The sequence below is a fragment of the Neltuma alba genome, unplaced genomic scaffold, assembly GCF_004799145.2.
Source record: "Neltuma alba isolate B1F8T4 unplaced genomic scaffold, ASM479914v2 tig00011277_pilon, whole genome shotgun sequence".
Taxonomy (NCBI): Eukaryota; Viridiplantae; Streptophyta; class Magnoliopsida; order Fabales; family Fabaceae; genus Neltuma; species Neltuma alba.
Genome location: NW_021635987.1, coordinates 1074790 through 1095382, shown reverse-complemented (window position 1 = coordinate 1095382; position 20593 = coordinate 1074790). Strand labels below are relative to the sequence as shown.

Below are 20593 nucleotides of genomic sequence, written 5' to 3'. Positions count from 1 at the left end.
GCAATTTATTCATGAGTTGGGTTGATTGAGTAGTAGGAAACTTAAAATCCCGTAAAAAAAAAAAGGTGAAAATTCAAACATTGTAAATAAAGAAAATTGCTCTGAAATGGAAGTGTTTATAAATAATTAAAAGTTGAGTGTGTGTGCGTGTCTACATAAGAAAAAAAGAATGGTATATCCCAAAACCTGAATTGAGAAAATTTGATGGGAAAGATAATCATTAATTGGTTGAGGAGTTAATGTCATGGAAACCCAAAAAAAAAAATCTTAAATTTTAAAATTTTAAATCACCCTTATTTACTACATTCTAATGACAATTGAGTATACTTGAAAAACGAATGGCAACGAATTTTTTATAGTCATTCTTGATTTGTAATTTTAAAATTTAAGAGGTATTGTTTTTAAAATTTTTCACTAATATATCATTGTTGGCCATTTATCCTCATTTTTATTTTGATCACTGAAATTTTAGAATATAGTTTTTGGTCTTTAAATTTTATTGTTTAAAATATTATTTTTTATAATTTTTTAAAAAATCCGGAATTTACGGTGTCAAACAGGGAAAGAAACACAAGAAGCGCGGGTTCGTTGCGGAAATTGAGATAATAGAGCAATGGGCTTGTCTTTTGCGAAGTGAAAGGAAGAGACCAGCTGCGTCGTTTCGGCATTGACATTACAAGACATTACAAGATAAAATTAACAACTTTGTATCACGCCATAAAATTTGAAATGGAACCAGTTGAGTACAGTTAACAACATTTTGATAAATATATCACAGTGTATAACATTTTGGTATTAGTTTACCTAGCGTAACAATAAAAAAAGTGTATTTATCATAATACTATATCAGAACTCGATCGTTAGAAAAGTGAGTTTGGATTGTCAAGAAGGTCATTAACTCTCAGAATATTTAAAATAAAAAAATGAAAATCGTTCAAACCTAAACTCATGAGGTATTATACAACACAATGATTAGGAGAATGAATTTGCTAGTTGATGAAAATTGGAAAAGACAGGAGAAGAGCGAGATAGAGGTTTATAAGGCTTTTGACTCTTGTGCAGGAGGGTGAATGGAGACAGTGAAATGAATAGAAGCGATTTAGGAGGTGTTTAGCTTTTGAGAAAAGTGTTTTAAAAAATATTTTACTCATCTACATATTTACTTCGTATATTATAAAATCATTTTTGAAATTATGATTTGAGTTATACTTAAATACTTTTTTTTATGCGGGCAGAAGAACTAAGGAGGCTACGCTAATCGCCATTGACTTGACCTCCTTTTGTGACCATGTGAAATGGAAACGACCCTGCAGGAATGGTATCTAAAAAAAAAAAGCACAGCTTTTAATTTAGAAAAAATTGCATTAAGGTCCTACTAAGAAAATTAAATAAAAAATTTTCTGAAAATTATCGAATTAATTTGAAGTCCTAATATAATAAACTTTATTATAAGAGATTTTACTTGTTCAATTATTAAAGTGGCTTCATATCTTAAAACAAAAAAAAACATAATATAGTGATTTCAGTAAATTTACAAATTTCAATTTGATCACCTACATCCAAACTAGAATTTTGCTTATTTAGATGATCATTGTAGGATTTTATTATTTAAATATCATTTTTCTGTTTTTTTTTCCCCGAGAACTAATGACTGCTTAGTACGCTGAAAATCTCTGAAAAGGAAAGTGTTGATTTATCATTTGCAGTAGATGCTTGGTTGCAGCATTTCAAATTGAGTTTATAGATAAATTTACAAATGTACATATACATTTTAATTATTAGCAAAATAATAAATGTTATGTAAAAATTTACAAGTATTTATATGGTGAATTTACAAATGCATACATGCATTTCAATAACGATTGAAAATTTTGGTCTAATAAATAGGAATATGACCTATATATACTGCTTCAATTAATAAATTCGCTTTTCAACATTTTATTTCTAAAAGGAAAGTTGGGAACACGAGAAAGTAGAGATATAATAGGGTTGATATGAATTTTGATTCCTCAAATTCGTTTTTATTTTGGTATTGATGTCTCAAATTTCAAATTGTTTATAGTTTTTCAAGTTTCTTTCTGTCCAAAACAATGGTCCTAATAATTTAATAAAAAATTAGATTATTTTGCCTATTGAAAGGCTAAAACTTATGGTTTAAAGCTTGAGAACCAAAAACCAAAATGAGTGCCAACTTGAAGGATAAAAAATTATATGAACTAGATAAGTTATTTAATTAAAAGATTGGAAAAATTCTTTAAAAAGAATCCTGAAATTAGTATTTTTCAATTCAAACACTTAATATTTGAAAATAACATAAAACAAAGTAAATTCAAATTGAAAATTTGAAATTCAAGGGAAACGACAAAAATGGCCCATTGTGAATAATAATTTATCTGACAATAACAAGTTCTTATTGTAAAATAACAAGTCTCAATTTGAGATTAATAACACATTTTTTTCAGATATATAACATGCAAAATTACTTGTGAATTATCTAAAAATGAAAATAATTTATCTAACAACAACTAGTTCTAATTGTGAAATTACAAATCTGAATTCGAAATTAATAGCATGTTTTTCAATAGGATTAACAAAGGTGCACTTTTATCATTTTACTTGAATTTTAAAATTTTAATTTTGGTATACTTTCTTTCTTATTATTTTAAAGTGGGGTTTTTTTTTTGAAATTTTCCCAATAAAGAAAATACCAAGGAGTATCGAATCATGACAGTGCAAAAGCAACAACCCATGTGGGAGCGTACGATGAGGTCGTCTCTCCTGGTCCCACCTGGCCACCTCCGCCCACTCCTCTCTCTCAATCAATCAATCAATCTGTCCGTGGATTCTGTGGCGGACACGTCCCTCTGGCATTTTCATCAAAACATTACAAACATTCTCCCAATTAAGGGTGTTCAAGGCCGGCCGTCCTGGTTGACCCGTTCCGATCCTAGTCTTATTAAGACGGGAAGGGACAAAAAAAGGATCGGGATGAGACGGGATACGGGATGGGATCGTCCCATCCCGGTTCGTTTTTTTATATTTTTTATCCTATTTATATAATATTATTTTTTTCATATTTTTTTAACACTTGAGACTATTCTATGGAATTATAGATATATTTATTTAGATTTTTTATGTTTGTTAATGATTTGAGATTATTGATGATTAGAATTTTTAGTAAGTTTTTATTGTGTTAAAAAATTTTGTTTAGAGTTTTTAATTACTATTATATGTAATATTTTGGGCTTTTGTTTAAGAGTGCCCAAACAAATAAAAAAATAAAAAGATGTTTTTATAAGTTTTAAGCCCAAAAAAATATAATTAAAAAAAATCAGATTTTATTAAAGAATTTAAAAAATTAAAAAAAAAAACTTCAAGACGTCCTGGTCTCGTCTCGGATCCATCCCGTCCTGGCCGAGACCGAGGCAATCCTGAGACGGGCCGGGACACGGGACAGATTTTTTATCCTGTTACTGTTCATCAGGACAGAACCGGATCAAACTTGTCCCGATCCCAATCTGTCCCGTAAACAGTCCTACTCCCAATCGGTCTCCTGGCTCCACATTCTCCTTTTTCCACTTGGATCAGAGGTTTTATCTTTTGCGTGGGGGTCAAGCGTGCTTTATTTATGTGTAAAGCTTGCAAATCACAAACATGTCACCCATAAAAAAAAAAAATTATAAGCCAAAACTGGGGCGGGGATGAGCCCAAAATTTTTTTTTTTAATATTTAGAATCAGAGGAATATCATTGTATTTAAAAAAATTTAAACAGTAATCTGAATAAGAGAAATTTCTTTTTATCACAACACAAGCTTTTTGCTTTTGCATCAGTCTGGAAGGATCGGCCAACGATTCAGCTTGGTGGCGGAAACCAACCACGGACTATTCAAATTAAAAGTACGTGGTCGAAATTTTATATAATTTTATTTTTATATTGTTAATAATTTTAATATTTTAACTTACATGAAATTTAAAATAAATATTATTTTTTTAATCATCGGTGTTTATAAAAAAAATTGTTTAAACATTATTAATTAAAAATTTGAAATTTGAACTGCTGAAAATTAAAACTATATTCAGATCATATGCATTTCACTGTAGCAATGAGCACTAAAAATCAGTTTTGATTTGCAAATTAAATAGGCATGGGTTATAGAAGAAAAATTTTAATAAATATCTAAAACAGCGTAAAACAAAAGGTATTTACTTTTTGATAAATAAAACCAAGATAAAATTTTTTAGCAAAAATTAATTTTTTGATTTTTCAAATTTTAACTCACTTATAATTCAATTCTCCAATTGTGATCCGGCGCAACTCAGTCTCTGGACTACTTTTGATTATTTCATAATTTAGTCTCTAATCTTTTCATATTTAATAATTTGATTTTTTTGGTGAATTAATATTTAATTCTTATTACATCATGGGGAGGAAGAATGTTTCTTCGAAAGGGATGATTGATGTGGAGAGGATGACTCATAGAGAGGTATTATTTTTCTCTCCGCATCCCGATTCATTCATCTTCTGTTTCTTCTTCACCTTTCTTTCATCTAACGGGTGTTTCTTTCTTTCTTTATCATTCATCAGGATGACGAGGAATCGATTTTCTTCCTTTCAACTCTAATTTTTGATGCTCAAATTTGGTGATTCTGCTTTTCATGAGTTACACAGTTTGTCTATAGTAAGGGTGATTTCTTTGACAAGCTATCTTGCAATTCGCTTGACCATGATCCGCAGAATGGAAGGACTAGATATTCTGAACAAATTAAGATTGATAATGGGGTAAAGTGTATCTTCAGATTCATTTTATAGAGTTTTACATGTGGGAAACATTTGAACATGAGCAACTAATAGATATCCCTAAATGTTTTTGCTTCATATGCAATAATAGAAGGCTGAAATTTAACATGTGCTGGAAATATTTGAACATCAGCAACTACTAAACGAAGGACGAATTTAAACAATTTTAATCCTTGACACAGGTAAAGATTCATTTTATAACGTTTTACGTTTTCCTTTTGTTTCATCATGTATGACAGCCAATGTTATTGGCTTAGTAACAAAAGGGAAGTTGAAAAAAGATGGGTGTAGATAGAACACTCTCACTGCTTCAAGGCGTGCTTGCTTACTCTGAATTTAAAGATGTGGATATTGTCATTAAGGTGGATTGCTTAATTATTATCTTTTCAATTTAATATGGATACTGTGTGATAAGGAAAGCCCTTTGTTTCAATAGGAAAGTAGTTGACTTTGTCGGGTTTGGATGCTTTAAACAAGTTTAACAAATGCCCTTGTATTTTATATTCACCCAATGTTCGTTTCTCTAGCTCTTGTGCTTTTAGTATGATGAAGAATATCTTATATAAGTTGTGAACTGACTTATGAAAATTCTGTTGGAAATCAATTAATGTTGTTTTCTTTCTTTCCAGGCTGTGATTGAAAATGTTAGTCTCAAACGCTATCTTTAAAGATCTTGAGAATACCTGCCCTCCCCATTGCTGTTTAGCAACAAACACATCAACTATTGATGCTAACATAATTGGTGAAAATTTAAAGATATTGAGAATACCTGCCTCCCCACTGCTGTTTAGCAACAAACACATCAACTATTGATGCTAACATCATTGGTGAAAAAACCAGCTCTCAAGATCATCAAACCTTAAGTGACTAAGAAGCTGTTTATGTGAGAGATAGGTTCTACAAAACCATCTCTCTTCTTCTCAGAGAGCTTTAATTTTCTCTCCTATCTCTTCTATTTTCTTCTGCCTCCGACATGCCTTCTCTAACTCCAATTGCAAATCCACCCGCCTTGCCCTCCATGTTGCTTGACGAGGAAGGGGGTGGGGATGTGGAGATGGGGTTGAAGTGGGGTGGAGAGAGATGGGGTTGGGGATGAGGAACGGGCTTAGGAGAGAAGTAGAAGGAGGAGGAAGGAGAGGAGAAGGAGGAAGAGAGAGAAAGAGAAGGAGAGGACGGAAGAAAGATAAGAAAATGGGTGGGAGTATTTTTGTCTTTTTGTAAAAAAAATATTTCATGATTCATATTTAAGACCTAGTGTGTCTAACAATAATTTTGTTAATTTAAATACTTGTTAACAATTTTATAATTTTAGGGTCTCTTATTGTAATTTTCCCAACCTTCTTTTGCTTCTCAATTTAGTCTAAATTTTCATTAATATATTTGGTCATTTTTATATTCTTGCCACAATTTTATTTTGGGAAAACTAGGAAAAAGGCCCTATTTGGAAGACCTGACAATTTGTCAGCTTTTGAGGTCCTTCAATGTAAATAAATGACACGATGAAAAGGTAAAAAAATCCTTAATTGCATAAACTAGAAGTTTAGTTGTACATAAAGAATATATATCACACATTACTAAAGTTTGATTATACCTAACCTAAGTTGTACATGATTAAAAATAAATTGCACATAACGAAAATTCATTTGCACATAGGGAAGATATATTACACGTAAGAAAAAGTCAATTACATTTAACCTGTAAGTTGCACATAATGGAAGATAAAATACATATATGGGGAGTTTAGTTGTGCAAAAAAAAGATATATTACATGTAAGGCAAGTTAAATTGCACACAACATGCTTTGAATATAAGTGCAATATGTGCAAATGCTTTGAATATGAGTGTAATATGTGCAAACTACACAAGGTGCAACTAAACTTTCTGTAATAAAATTCCTTGTGAGCAACTAAACTCCTCATATGTGTAAGTTGTCGTCTATTATGTGCAATTTAGGTTAAGTGTAACTAAATTTTTCTTACATGTAATATATCATTTTTTATGTGCAACTGAATTCTTGGTCTGTGCATTTATTTTTCATTATGTACAACTTAGGTTATATGCAATCAAATTTCAATAACGTGCAATAAATCTTTTCTACATGCAGCTAAATTCTCAATCTGTGCAGTTTATTTTCCATTATGTGCAATTTAGGTTAGGTATAATCAAACTTCAATAAGGTGCAATATGTCTTTCCTATTTGCAATTAAACTTCCTATATATGCAACTTATCTTTTATTGTATTTAAAACATGTCCTGTGTAATCTAACTTTCTAATAAGCCTTTATTTTATTATGATTTTTTATATGTTATTTGAGGATTTTATCACATTTATTATCCTTAAATACATTTATTATGATTAATTGGGTTATTGTGACTGGCTGAAAATATTGTTAAAAAAGGCAAAAATATCATATTTTTATGATTTATTTTAACTGACTGATTTTTTGAAAAATATGATGCCGCAATATCTTGGATTTTATTATAGAAAATTTGGGAGAAATTGAAGATGAAAGCTGAAAGAGAAGGACTTAATGAATTATAGGTAAGGACCGGCAGATTTCAATAATTACAAAAGAGGACCAGCACATGAAACTCACGGCTTTGGGAGACAGGCTTACGACACCTGATTCAATTCTTCTCCTATTAAGAAGGACGAGAGAAAGATCGTGCAATAGGGAAGCGACGGACTCCATCACTACCATCACCCTTCACCTTCCATTCGGCCTATCCCTTCTTCCCTTCACCTTCATCATCATCGTCAATCCTCTTCTTCCAGTCCATCTTCTCTTTCTTTCTCGTCCACTCCATTTTCAGATTCACGATCTCTGTCTCTATTCCTCTTCAAAACCCAACGGTCTTCGTCTATTTCTCCTCTCCCACTCTTGCTTTCCTCTCCAGTCCGTTAACACCGTCCCTTTCCCACATTCTTTATTTTCATCATCACTTGCATCTAACAGGGGAGTTAAATCTATTCAATTCATTTTCTCTTATTTATATTTGGATTCGTGGTTGTGGAATGGTATTTTGTAATGTCGGAGAGTGAGATTTCGGTTAATTATCTCTGTTGAATTAAGCGTTTGTCATTGTGATTGGATTTTGTAGCTTGAATGTTATATATTCATATATTCCTTTTTGTGAGTTTATTGATATTGTACTGTTTGAGATGTTGTCATAATCCCAAAAGAAGTGAGCCCAGGACATGACCCAAAAGGGGGCCCAAATCTCATATGCAAGCACAACCGGAGGAGGAGACACAAAACATGGTTACTATGGGATTTAGAGGGTCAGGCCGAGTATAATAAGGACAAAGTCTATTATGGAGGGTGTGGAAATGATTATGGTCTCTCTCTCTTCCTCCTGAAGATTCTTTCCCTACTAACTTTCTGCTTCCTTCTTCTATTCCTTTTTGCAACTCTGTAATTCACTGATATTTGCATATTCCATTGTATTGAGTGCATAATTTCTATATATGTGACTGAACTTAATCCATTGAACCATATATTTTATCATTTTCGTCATTCATATTTGTATTTTCGGTCTTGACCATTACAAATGGTGCTTTCATTGAGAGTAACCCCTTCCGCAATAGTTGACGATGAAGCCAAACTGGATGAGTGCGAAGCAGGGATCATGTGGTTTGCTACTAAGATGGAACACTCTGCTTCTGATATGATTACAAGAATGGATCGTATTATTTTGAAACTGGAATTGCTTAATTCTAAATTCAACGGAAACATCGAATCTGATGAGGATAGTTCCATTGTTCAAAATGAAGCTGCCAGTGTTGTGATGAAGGATTTGTCTCGCTTGGACCAAATTGAAGCGATGTTGAAATGTAGGGGATTAATTAGTGATCCCCCACCCTCTCAGAGTTCAAGCCCTACAGTGCACTCGCTGTCAACTTATGAATCTTTTTCGCAATCAGAAATGAAGTCGTCGCAGAGTCATCCCTCCCAAGAATTTGATATTCATCAGTCTTCCTTGTGTCATGATAAGGTTGAAGTTCTATGGTCAACAGACTATCAACCTATTCGGGGATAGAGTGATAGGATAGACGATCACGAGGTGGATACCAGTGATCATACCATTACTGACTCTATAGAGCAACCTGAACATCATCGTGATACATCCTGTCTGGACCGAATTGAGGCTCTAATTGCGGCAAGGAATCAATATGAATCTTCTCGTCTTGATCGGATTGAATCTACCATTGCTCCAATGATGCAATGTATGGGATTAGTTTATGTGCCTCACCCTTCTCAATGTCCAAGCTCTACGGTTCCCTTACAACTAACGCATGACTCCTTTTCACAGGTAGACATCAAGTTTCTGCACAAACAAAGTGATGATGAGATAGACGAACCCATCATTGAAGAAGCTTTACTGACATCATCACGGCCTCGTCTGTCATCGACATTTGTAGAGAAGGAACTTGTTTGTACTCAATCCAATATTAATGCAACACCATCCGTGAAGATCCCAACTGATAAGCTAGAGAGAGGACCTTCCATGAACAGAGTCTATCAGGTCCAAACGACGAGCCACTTTAATGACTGGGGCCAAGTAACTTCAGCCAAGTCGCGGGCTCTTGAATCCGTCTTCTTCAGCTACCCTAGTAGTGTGATCAGCTTCCTCAACCTGGAAATAGTTGGCAGATAAGAGAATAATCCATTTATGGAGGTCGCTCTTTCGGTTGCCATTTTCACTGAGGACTTTTCGCACGCCACTTTGATCAATGGCTTGGAACTCATGTGGGTTTACGATCCTAGTATATGTTATCATGCGTCAATGGGGGGTTGTCAACTAGTTACTCCGTGGCTACCTTTTTGATTTTCACTTTTCAGTTTGCTCCGCATTGCTCCGCACCTCAAACCTCTTTAGCGAAGACACGGCTGGCAAATAGAATAGCGAATGGATTATATGACATGCTTTTGCCTAATTTGCTAGTGATCTTCCCTTCCATTCTTTCTGAGGTTCTAGTCATCGTTCATTTATATTCATCTTTGATTTTTGTTGCGTATGCTGTGCAGAGAGTTATTGATGTTTTGCCTATTACATTGACTTTTCATTCGAGAGATGCTAGACAAATGAGCTATTTGGTTTATCTTGATGAGGCTTTTCGATTGATTATTCTGTCACTTGTTTCAAAAGTACTTTTGGGTAACCTTCAACTAGTGCCACTTGGATCATTTAGGGAACCTTAACTTATACTATAGCAAGCAGATGTTGCTGTTGCACATCATACTGACTTGGTGGGGGAAGGTAGTCTTGAGAATTTCAAGTCAATTGTTCAAAAGGTTAAACAGCCTACTTGTACGTTATGCACAAGAATAGACCCATTTTACATAATTAATGTGAGAACCTTTAAATCTAAAATACCTTGGGGGTTCTACATAAAGCTCCTATATTACGTGTTTCTGCTATTGGTTATGCAGATTCTTGTGAGAAGCAAGTTGAAAAGATGGGAGCTATTTATGTTGATCAAGTTGATTTTAGTGATCACCATGTATTTGATGTAGAGGATATTGAGAGGATCAGAACCAGACTTGGAGAACTAGATATCAAATTGGGTTTGAAGCCAATTCTAGTAGAATACCTCAAGCTATTAAATCAAGTATTTATGTTAATCAAGCCAATTTTAGTGACAAAGAAGGATCGTGATAGGGACATAGGGATCCTCAAGCTATTAAATCAAGTTTTTCTTCTCTGTTTAAAATTGGAGGTGGGGCCCTATTGCAACAACTTAGAGGAAAGCTTAAAAAGGTTTCTGAGGGATCATTTGTAGATAAAATTTACTACTTCAAACCAACTAGCTTACCTTATCTTATACATTCCCTCATTGGGATATGCTTTGACATTGGCATTTGTCTTTTGGTATGTGTTTTTGTTACCACCAAGATACTTTGAAGACCATAGTGATGACCATGCTTCTGACTTGATTGAAGGTTATAAATTGGCAATAAATGTTGATAAGACTCTATCTCACCAAAATACATGTGGCATTATTGCAATTGAAGCCACAAGATCCAATGGGATTTATTTCAGTTTATTAATGACTGCTACTGTGCCTTTTAGTTTTGTCCATGGTGCTGCTCACCCCCACATTTTGATTAGCTGGTCTCTTTATTTGGTTTTCCATAAAGCGCAAGGACTATTGGAATTTGTGCTGCACCAAAATTTGCTATGCAGGCCTAATGAGTTTTTATGCTGTGGAGACATTACAATGATAAGCTATCCCACATATACATGTCTTGCTTCCCTTTAAAAACGGTGGATCACGTTTTATTAACATATTATGGGGCATTGAAAAGGATTTTCATGCAAACTTATTCATGTAGTTTTTACTATAGGCACTATTGGAACTTTTGCAACTTTGAACGATGGGGCTAAGTCATGCATTTCCAACCGTGTTTCTTGGGTCTCTTATAATTTTTCCTGGAATGGTTTAGACCCTACTACATGGCTTATTCTTGCTTGGGGCATAATGAAAAGAGGACATCTTAGAACCATGTGTGTGTTTTGCAGCGGGTTATGCACTTGTCCAAGCTTCAAGGTTATTAATGGGTTTTCAATGCTTATTTGCATTGACGTGACTACCCAATTTCTCTGTCTATTATTCATGTCAAGGTGGCAGCAATTTCAGCTTATGAAGGCTGCTTGAGCCCATTTTGTTGATCAGTGGCCAAAATATACATTCTTGGACCTTGAGGACAAGGTCCATTTTAATGGGGGAGGTAAATTTGTAATGGTCAAGACTAAAAATACAAATATGAATGACGAAAATGATAAAATATATGGTTCAATGGATTAAGTTCAATCACATATATAGAAATTATGCACTCAATACAATGGAATATGCAAATATCAGTGAATTACAGAGTTGAAAAAAGGAGCAGAAGAAGGAAGCAGAAAGTTAGCAGGGAAAGAATCTTCAGGGGGAAGAGAGAGAGACCATAATCATTTCCACACCCTCCATAACAGACTTTGTCCTTATTATACTTGGCCTGACCCTCCAAATCCCATAGTAACCATGTTTTGTATCTCCTCCTCCGGTTGTGCTTGCATATGAGATTTGGGCCCCCTTTGGGTCATTTCCTGGGCTCACTTCTTTTGGGATCATGACACATGTTAGCAAGGATGATCTTGTTTTTGAGTTTCTCGGTTGAGCACTCTGTTAATGTCTAGGTTCAACATTATTCTTTAAGAAGAACAAGCCATTTGATTTAATCACAGTTGCACATTAAGTAGTTTTCAATAGTAACTCAAGAGGCATTTAAGATTGCTAGACTCAAACGATGTTTTGGATTTTCCATTATGACTTAGGGTATTATTTTTAACTCCCAAAATATTTTGAATAAAGAAAGTCATTGATGCACTTCCAAGAAGCATTTATATCATACATTTTATCATATTCATTCCCATACCACTTTTATAACAAAAAAAAAAATAAAAAAATGGTAGTTTAGATTTATTTCGTTACAATTTTAATAGTTAGTACAGTAAGACTAATTTTCAAAATCCAAAACTTTTCTCCCTTGTCGATCTATTGTTTTTAATGCTTAGTTAGGTTAGGGTTTCAAATAAAGGTTCCTCACAGTGAAATGACTCGAGTTTTGCATTATATTATATTGCTTAAATTTATTTTTTATTAGGAACCCTACAACGAACGATAAAGGCTCTCATTACTTCCCTTACATGCAATAAATTTTTATTGTATGCAACTAAACTTTATATATATATATATATATATATGCAATTTATCTTCTATTATGTTCAAAGCATATTATGTGCAATCTAACCTGCCTTGCGTGTGATATATCTTTCTTATATATAACTAAACACTCCATATGCATTTTATCTTTCATTATGTGCAACTTATAAGTTAAGTACAATTGATTATTCCTTACTTGCGATATATTTTTCTCATGTGCAATTGAATTTTTGCTATGTGCAATTTATCTTTTATTTTTTGCAACTTAGGTTAGGTACAATCAAATTTCAATAATATGTAACTAAATTTCCAGTCTATGCAATTAAGGTATTTGGTCTTTTCATTATAACTTTAATTTACATTGCAAGGCCTCAAAAGATGACAAGTTATCAGATCCCACTTACCTATGTATCTTTCAAATGGGGACTTTCCCCCCATATTCCCTTTTATGTTCAACCTTTTTTTCAAATAGGGACCAATGGAGGAAAAAGGAAGAATAAATAAAGGAAAATCACACCACATTTTATGTCAAAAGAGAGCCACAAATGGGAGAATATAATGCTCTATGTACAACCATGCATATCTGAAATGAAATATTGACTTCATGAAAAGTGTTGTGACCAGGAAACAAAAACAATAAAAAGTGTTGTAGCCAAAAACGGAAGAAAGTAGCCAAATTTCAAATGCTCCTCCTCCTCACATTTGCCAATTAAATTTGCAGCTTTAGATGGTGAAGGCTCCATCCGTTCATCAAATCACTCATTATATATCAAGTAGACAACCCTTTGTTCATAGTGAATTCATTCCTAAAAATTGCTTTCACCTCTACTTGGTCATCAAATTCTAGATTTGATATTGTTTCCTTCCCTTCTGCTTCTTTTGACGAATTTAGTTTGTCTTCAGTATACACCAAAGTGGTTCTTTTGGTATAATTTATTATCATTAGGCTGATTATATAAGATTCACATGTCTTCTTATCCAAATCACTTGAGCGGAAATATACACAATAAATAATCATCCATTTTAAATCATCCCGACTATTAACTGAAGGCACTTTAAATTCTATAGAATCTCCTTCTCTATTGATAGTTAGCCAATAGGGAAAATTATCATTAGGGAGATAATCATCACTATACTTTTTCAGATTCAACCCCTACACAAGAAACATAACCTCCTTTTTTTTTGGTATAGAAATTTTAGGAAAAAGATTGGGTTCACCCATGATCCAAGGATAGTGCAATTCCTACCTTTACTATGCTGCGGTGATGCCTCCCCCAGTGCTGTGACTGGAGCCACAACAAAGTGGCACTCCCCAGGATCGAACTCCCCCCTTTTGGCGAGAGTCTGATCCCTTCGCCAGCTGAACCCACGAATGAGGGGTAGAAACATAACCTCTAATTTAACTATATAATAGCATGTAGAAATCTTTTTTTTTTTTTTAAATGAATCTAGAAAGGGAGAACCTGTGAAACCCACTCTGAAAGTGCATGAAAGACTTGAGAATTCTTTCCAATTTGAATTAAAAGACATCCCAAAGAGCTTTCACACCTCGAGACATCCATGCAACTGGTGGCATACAATGAATCAGGAATCTCCAACTCATCTTCCAACAAAAGATTTTGTTGCTTTGATTCACCATTAGAAATTGTTGAAGGACGACACGGAAATTGCTTAACATATTCCACAAAATTGACGATGGCCTGCGCTCTTGTTGGAATACGAGGTAGTGGATTATTTGTTGGGGACATCCAAGAGAAGTAGAGATGAGGAATCACATAACGTGATAATGTTTCATGACCATAAACAGATAGATATAAAATGCTTTTTAATCTCACTAAAGAATAGGGAACTTGTTTTAATGTAGAAGCAACTAAAGGCACCTAAGATTCCATTTGCTCTACATCCTCCTCAAGCTTTTCAATATTCTTACAACCATATCAACAAGACCGAAGAATATTGATACTTGAATGGGAAAAGTTTGAATAAGATGAGGATAGACCGAAGGTTTAAGATTCTGGTTGATCCCAATCTTTTGTTCCAGTGATCAAGGAGATTTTGGGGTCATAAGGACAGCATTTAGCCCCTTCATGGACGGTCCAGCTGCCTCAGCGATTTCTTCATCATCAGGCTGTCCTCCATTTTCACTATACAATTATTTTCTTGCTTCCTTCACCCCTGTAAGATGCCTCCACCATGTGGAGCTGTTGAGCCAAGAACAACAGTTCATTTGGAACAACAAATTATATGTACCATAGGAACTACTTTGATACATGGTTAAGGAGAAAGTAATCATCATTCAACAATCACAGATTACTCACCGGTAGGCAAATTGTCCTTGACTGATCGGAAAGTGATTTCCGAACAGCTTGTTTAATCCCCCAGTGAGCATAGGTGGAGGACTTAAGACCCTTTGAAGCATCAAACTTCTCAGCACCTCTCACAAGGCCTCGACATCCTTTCTGTGAGTCAATAAGGAAAAGCATAAAGTACTCATTACTAAAAGCATCAAGGTCATCATCACCATGCTTAACATGATATTGTAATGACTTCCTATTTTAGTCCCCTAAAGATGACCCAACCATTCAATTCGCTCCCTCAAAGAATTTGAGTCTTCTTATAGTACTTGAAAGTATGGCGGTACTACAATACAATCTCTTAGGGTTAGATGTTCCATGGAATTGAAATAAAAGCAATCTTTCCAACAACAAAGCGGTACAAAATGTTATAGGGAGCGAACTGATACTTGAGTAATTCTTGGAGGACTAAAATGGGATTTACCTCTGACAATATTTATTTACCATAAGAGTATACTGGTGAGACAAAAACCTGGACAAGATCTTGGAGATTCATTCCAGCTCCCTGATAAATTTTTAGCAATTGATATGACAAGCCTTATATTACTCTTAATCATTTTGTCCTTGCAAAAGGTGCCATAATTTAAGCGCTTTCTCAAGGTTTTCTGATCCACTCCTGCTGCTGTAGCCCATTGAGCGAATGCTGGCGGACTGCCACATCTTTCTGCTAGATCATCCTGGAGTTTTTCCAACTTTAGTAGGTCCTGAAATATAGAAAAGGAAAATAAGATAGGCTATAAATGAATAGAGAAATTTAATCCACAATGAAAAAGATACTTCTAGCTCTCTAGTGATTCCTTGACTTCAAATCTTGAAAGCTCTACAAAGTCACGAAATCTTATGATGGTGATATATATTTACATGAGTAGCTCTATTATTATTAAATTAATAATAACAATTTTTTTAACTTCTTTTTTCCTTTTCTGCTCTCAGTTACAGAACAGATGACAAAAGGGAGAGCTTGAAAAGCTTCCCTGTATCCTCAATTCTTAATAGCACGGAAAGTAATGCACACCTCTATCTGACTACAATTAAGCAAAAAATTTGAGAAACATTACATAGCGATGAGAACTTTAAGACAAGTCTAGCAGCAAACAAAATCTTCTTCATTTTGAGGTAGCAGTTTCTAAATTCCATTAAATGCCAGCAAAATATAAATTATAAGAACCAGAAAGAAATTTAACCAGCTTTAGGACATAGCTACTCATCTAAAGTAAATCATTTGAAGCAACTGATAAGAAATCCAGTTAGTGGTGCTAAACACAATACCTCAAAAAGGCTGATGCCAATTCGGGAAAATTTTAGAATGACAAGTAACATAGATGCCCAAGACACATTAAAAAAGGAAAAAAGAAACAGCTCCATGAAGATTATCTGCTAAAATATTAAGTGATTAGCATCATAGACATGAACACCACCATATCACACCTGTACTCCTTCAGATAGCTCAAGTTCTTCAGTTGGACTAAGAAGTTTAGTAGTGCTAGTTGTTGCTCTTAAATATCGTAATGGATCAGTATAGTCTACTTCTTGCATAGCAGCACGTTTTTTACGGCTAGAAGATCCAGAGTTGAAAAATAGAATATTTGTGGAAGCCCTCTCAGCTGCCCTGGCTCTTCTAGCTTTTCGTTCAGTTTGGCGCTTTGCCGTAACAGATATGGTGCCAAAAAGCTGTTTTGGCAGATGCTCAAGTTCCTCATTTGTCGGTTCCACATCATCAGCCTCCTCTTCATTATTATTTATGCTACCGTCTCGCATCGTCTCTGCTTCAGTGCCCATGGACCCTCCCACTACACCATCTTCAGCTTCCATACGTTGTACCCATTAAAGAAGTAAGTTATCAGGTTTGGAAGAAATAGACGGTTTATACTCTGATTCTGCTGCGGACTTATTTTTGGCTCGCATAGCTGCATCCTTTGGGACCTTCAAAGCTGCTTTAGCAAGGGCAACAGCTTCAGAAGCAGCAGCAGCTATTACGGCCTCTTCACTAGTAATAAGAGATTCTGTAGCTATAAAGCTTGCCTGATTAATAGCACAAAGCTAATTAGCTACTGGAAAGTTATATATAGATATATATTTATATATATGTTAAAGATTTTGCATGGCTTAAAATCTTTGGAAATACTCCAAAATTAAGAGCTTGGTCAAAACTCTCAAATTGAATATCAACTAACCTGCATATAAGAAAACTAGAAAAGTTTACATTTCACAACAACACTGGTTAACACAAACCAAAATGAAGAGTGATTGATAAAGTGAGAGAAATTTTATTTACCAAAAAATCAAGCAAATAGTGAAATTTAATTGCATATGGCCCAAAAAAATTAATAAAAATTGGTACTTAATGTTTCTCAACATTATTAGAGTATAATACTAATGCAACAGTACTCAAGACAAATCCAATCAGAGTATATCACGTTGCACTTCAACATCATTAGGTGGGCATGCACAAATAACTTGAACTGGTTTGTCCATTAAACACCTCAAATGCAAACTATTAGGAATAGATCACTTTCAGCGCAAGTATTATGTGTTGATCAGGCAATCATGGAATTGATATAATTATTACGTCAAAATATAATTGTGTAATCTAGCCTCTGTGGGTGGACCAGTTGTACCAATATTCCAAGGTCTGGTTGCAGTGACTGAGTCAGAATTACCATCTATAGGAGTTAATGCCAACTTTTCCAAACTGAGAATTGCTGCTGATCCAGTTGATGATGAGGTGGAAGGAGGTGTGGCAGATAAAAGACAATGTGCCTGGAAACAGAGTTTCTCTATTTTTTGCTGCATGTTTCAAATTCCAACAAAACATAATGTTAAAATCTAATTGCAGTAACTTTTACAACAAACAGAGAAAAAATATAGAGGATCTTTTTGACTCGCTAATTAAACTATATATGTAATCGCCCTTCACGCTAGAAGCTTTTGACTAGTTTAGAAGAAATGCATGAATATTGTTAATAAGATATTCAAGTGAAAATATCGCTTTAATTATAGAAGACCAGGTTTCTTCACGGAAAGTATTATCTGGATATGAAAAATGGAAGTGAACAAATGCTCAACTGAACCAATTTGATCAGATCAATTCAATCAGTCAAAGAACAATAGGGGTAAGAAAGTTTCCAGCTAATCTAGCCATAACACAACAGAATCAATGGCAAGTCAGCGCATCACTACCGCTAGACTGGTAACTCTGCAGTTTTCATCAAACCTGGTAAAATGAGTTATGTATGACTCTCCTTAATTAGCATATATCAACTATGTGAGATTTAAATTATGACGAAAACTAATTTTAGTTTGTGCTTTCCTTATATTTTCTCTACAAGTAACTTGAATCAAACACACAACAGCAATTTCGTTATAGTAGTGTCCTGGCACAAGTAGATTCAGAACTAGAGGATGGAATTCTAAAACAAGACAAAGGTTAATGTGCCATAGACTATATATATTTCCAATTCCTTGGGTGGTTTCTTACATCAGTACAAATAAAAAGACTTTGCTTTCCTTTTTCAAGTTTCAGGCTCTTCAGTTTTTTCATTTTTCTCCAGAAACATAATTATATTATTGAATTATTGATGATCCTTGAGAAAATATATACAATAGAAATAAACAAACTTCACTTTTTTCTTTCAAACTCTTCATCAATTTTCAATTTTTTCTTCAGAAATTTAACTAAATTATTGATGATTCTTGAAGATGACCCTTGCCTAACAAGATTAAGTTTCTTAGAAATATGATTAAGGCAATGCATCACAACAAATTTGTTTAGCATTGAAGAAGCACAGATAAATTAAGAAGGAAAAATGGCTTCTGCAGCCAAATTGAAACGGCAGTTGATGTCAAAATGGGAAAAGACTAAACACAAATGCATAATCGTCACAACACCAACGGTAACTCAAAAATGATAATTTGTTCCATACGTCGCATATCAACTTCACGATTCAGTGAATAACACTGACAGGGACAAGAATAACATACATCTAAGTCCCAAAGATTCGAAAAGGAACAAACTCTGTTCATTTGAATAAATTTTTGTATCACATATCAACGAGAAGGGCAATGCAGACTACTGAAAAGTAAAAGGTCCTCACAAAATAACCAAAACTACGATAAACCCAGTTCAGCATACATCGCAATGAAATCAAAAGCATAATCAAATAGGAAAGACAAGAGAAAACTTACGGAGATGGGAGGGCGAGCGAGAATGAGTGGAGAGAAGAGAAACATGACGGGAGAAAAGGGACACAGCCCAGTTCATTTTATTTTCAGTTTTTACCTTTTTCAAGAATAACAACGAAAACCGTTGTTTTTGAATAAATTTTTAAAATTTCTAATAATGGAGACACTTCTTTATAACTATATATATTTCTTTCCGCAATATATTAAAAATAAATTATAACAAATATTTTATGGATTGAAATACAATGAAAGTCCCTTACCATATGGTCTTGAATATGAGCTTTTTTGGTTACAAAGTGGAAAATTTATTTTACAGATTATTATCGCATGGGCACATGAAATGTAACTTGTGGTTTTTTAATCCAGGGCTCTTCAATTCAGATTTGAATATTAACCATTAAACTTGTATATAATGATGTTGTGGGAGAGTTACAAATTAAGAAACAAATTTATTCTGAAAATTTTTATTTAGAAATACTGGACAGCTGAAAAAAATTTTAAATGCAAATTTGCCTTGTTTGTTTAAAGTCATAGGAATATTATTCCTTACTATTAAAAAATTAACATCTATTGTTGAACATTTTTAACAGTATAAAATAATATTGTCATGATTTTAAACTTCTGAGCAAATTCACAAAAAAAAACTTTCAAGTGCCTAATATTCATGGGTGAAAATTTTCAAAAAAAGTTTTACATAGTAACCCTCCAAATTCATTCTTTGAAAAAAAAAAATCAGGAAAATTGGAAAAAAATTTGGCTGAAAATTTTGTTGGTAAAGAGCAGCTAATAGGTTGTTGTGTGCAAAAAGTACAAATGCTTTGTGAATTTTATCCACACAATGGTTTTGGTTATTTTCACCATAAAAATTCCCCCCAATTTTCCTGAAAATTTTTCACTCCCCTATTACTTTGAGTTTGTTTTTTCTAGACTTTTATTTTATGAGATGAAAATCTCAACCAAAAAAACTTATTTTTGTCAAATTCGGTCCTTTTCTTTGTCTTTTTGACAATTTGTTTGGTCTTTACTTGCATTATCTTACATGGCTCAACAGAAAAACCTTATAATCAGATTGACCTCATAGTTGTTTCATGATAATGTAATTGTTTTAGTTTGATTGTACTTTCTATCCTTACAATTTTCTCTTTCAATTCGAGCAGTCCCTCTGCTCGATATCCTTGCAAGTTACTCTTCTGATCTTAAACATAAGACTCCTTTTATAATGTAATTTTCACTATAAAAGAAGTTTTATATTTAGGATCGGAGGAGTACTCATTATAGACTACATCTCATAATATCAAGTATATCAACAATAATAAACTTTATCCTAAAAAGTGAGAAGCTACTTAAACTATATATATCACGCCCCGTATCATTGTCCTCTGTCAACAAGAAGTCCTGACAGGGAAGCGATAAAGTCCATCCTAGCTATAAGTTTGACTTCACCCTCAAGATGGGCTCATACTGAACCAAAAGGGGAGTGGTCCCATCGCGCCATACATATGCCAATCCATGGATGACTGTTTTCAAGATTTGAGCCTATGATCTCT

The 20593-nt window shown here is 33.9% G+C and overlaps 1 pseudogene; it reads right to left on the bottom strand.

Moving 5' to 3' along the window:
• Positions 1-14407: 14407 nt before the first annotated feature.
• On the bottom strand, positions 14408-17657 carry LOC114711120 (RNA polymerase sigma factor sigB-like; annotated as a pseudogene).
• Positions 17658-20593: the final 2936 nt, after the last annotated feature.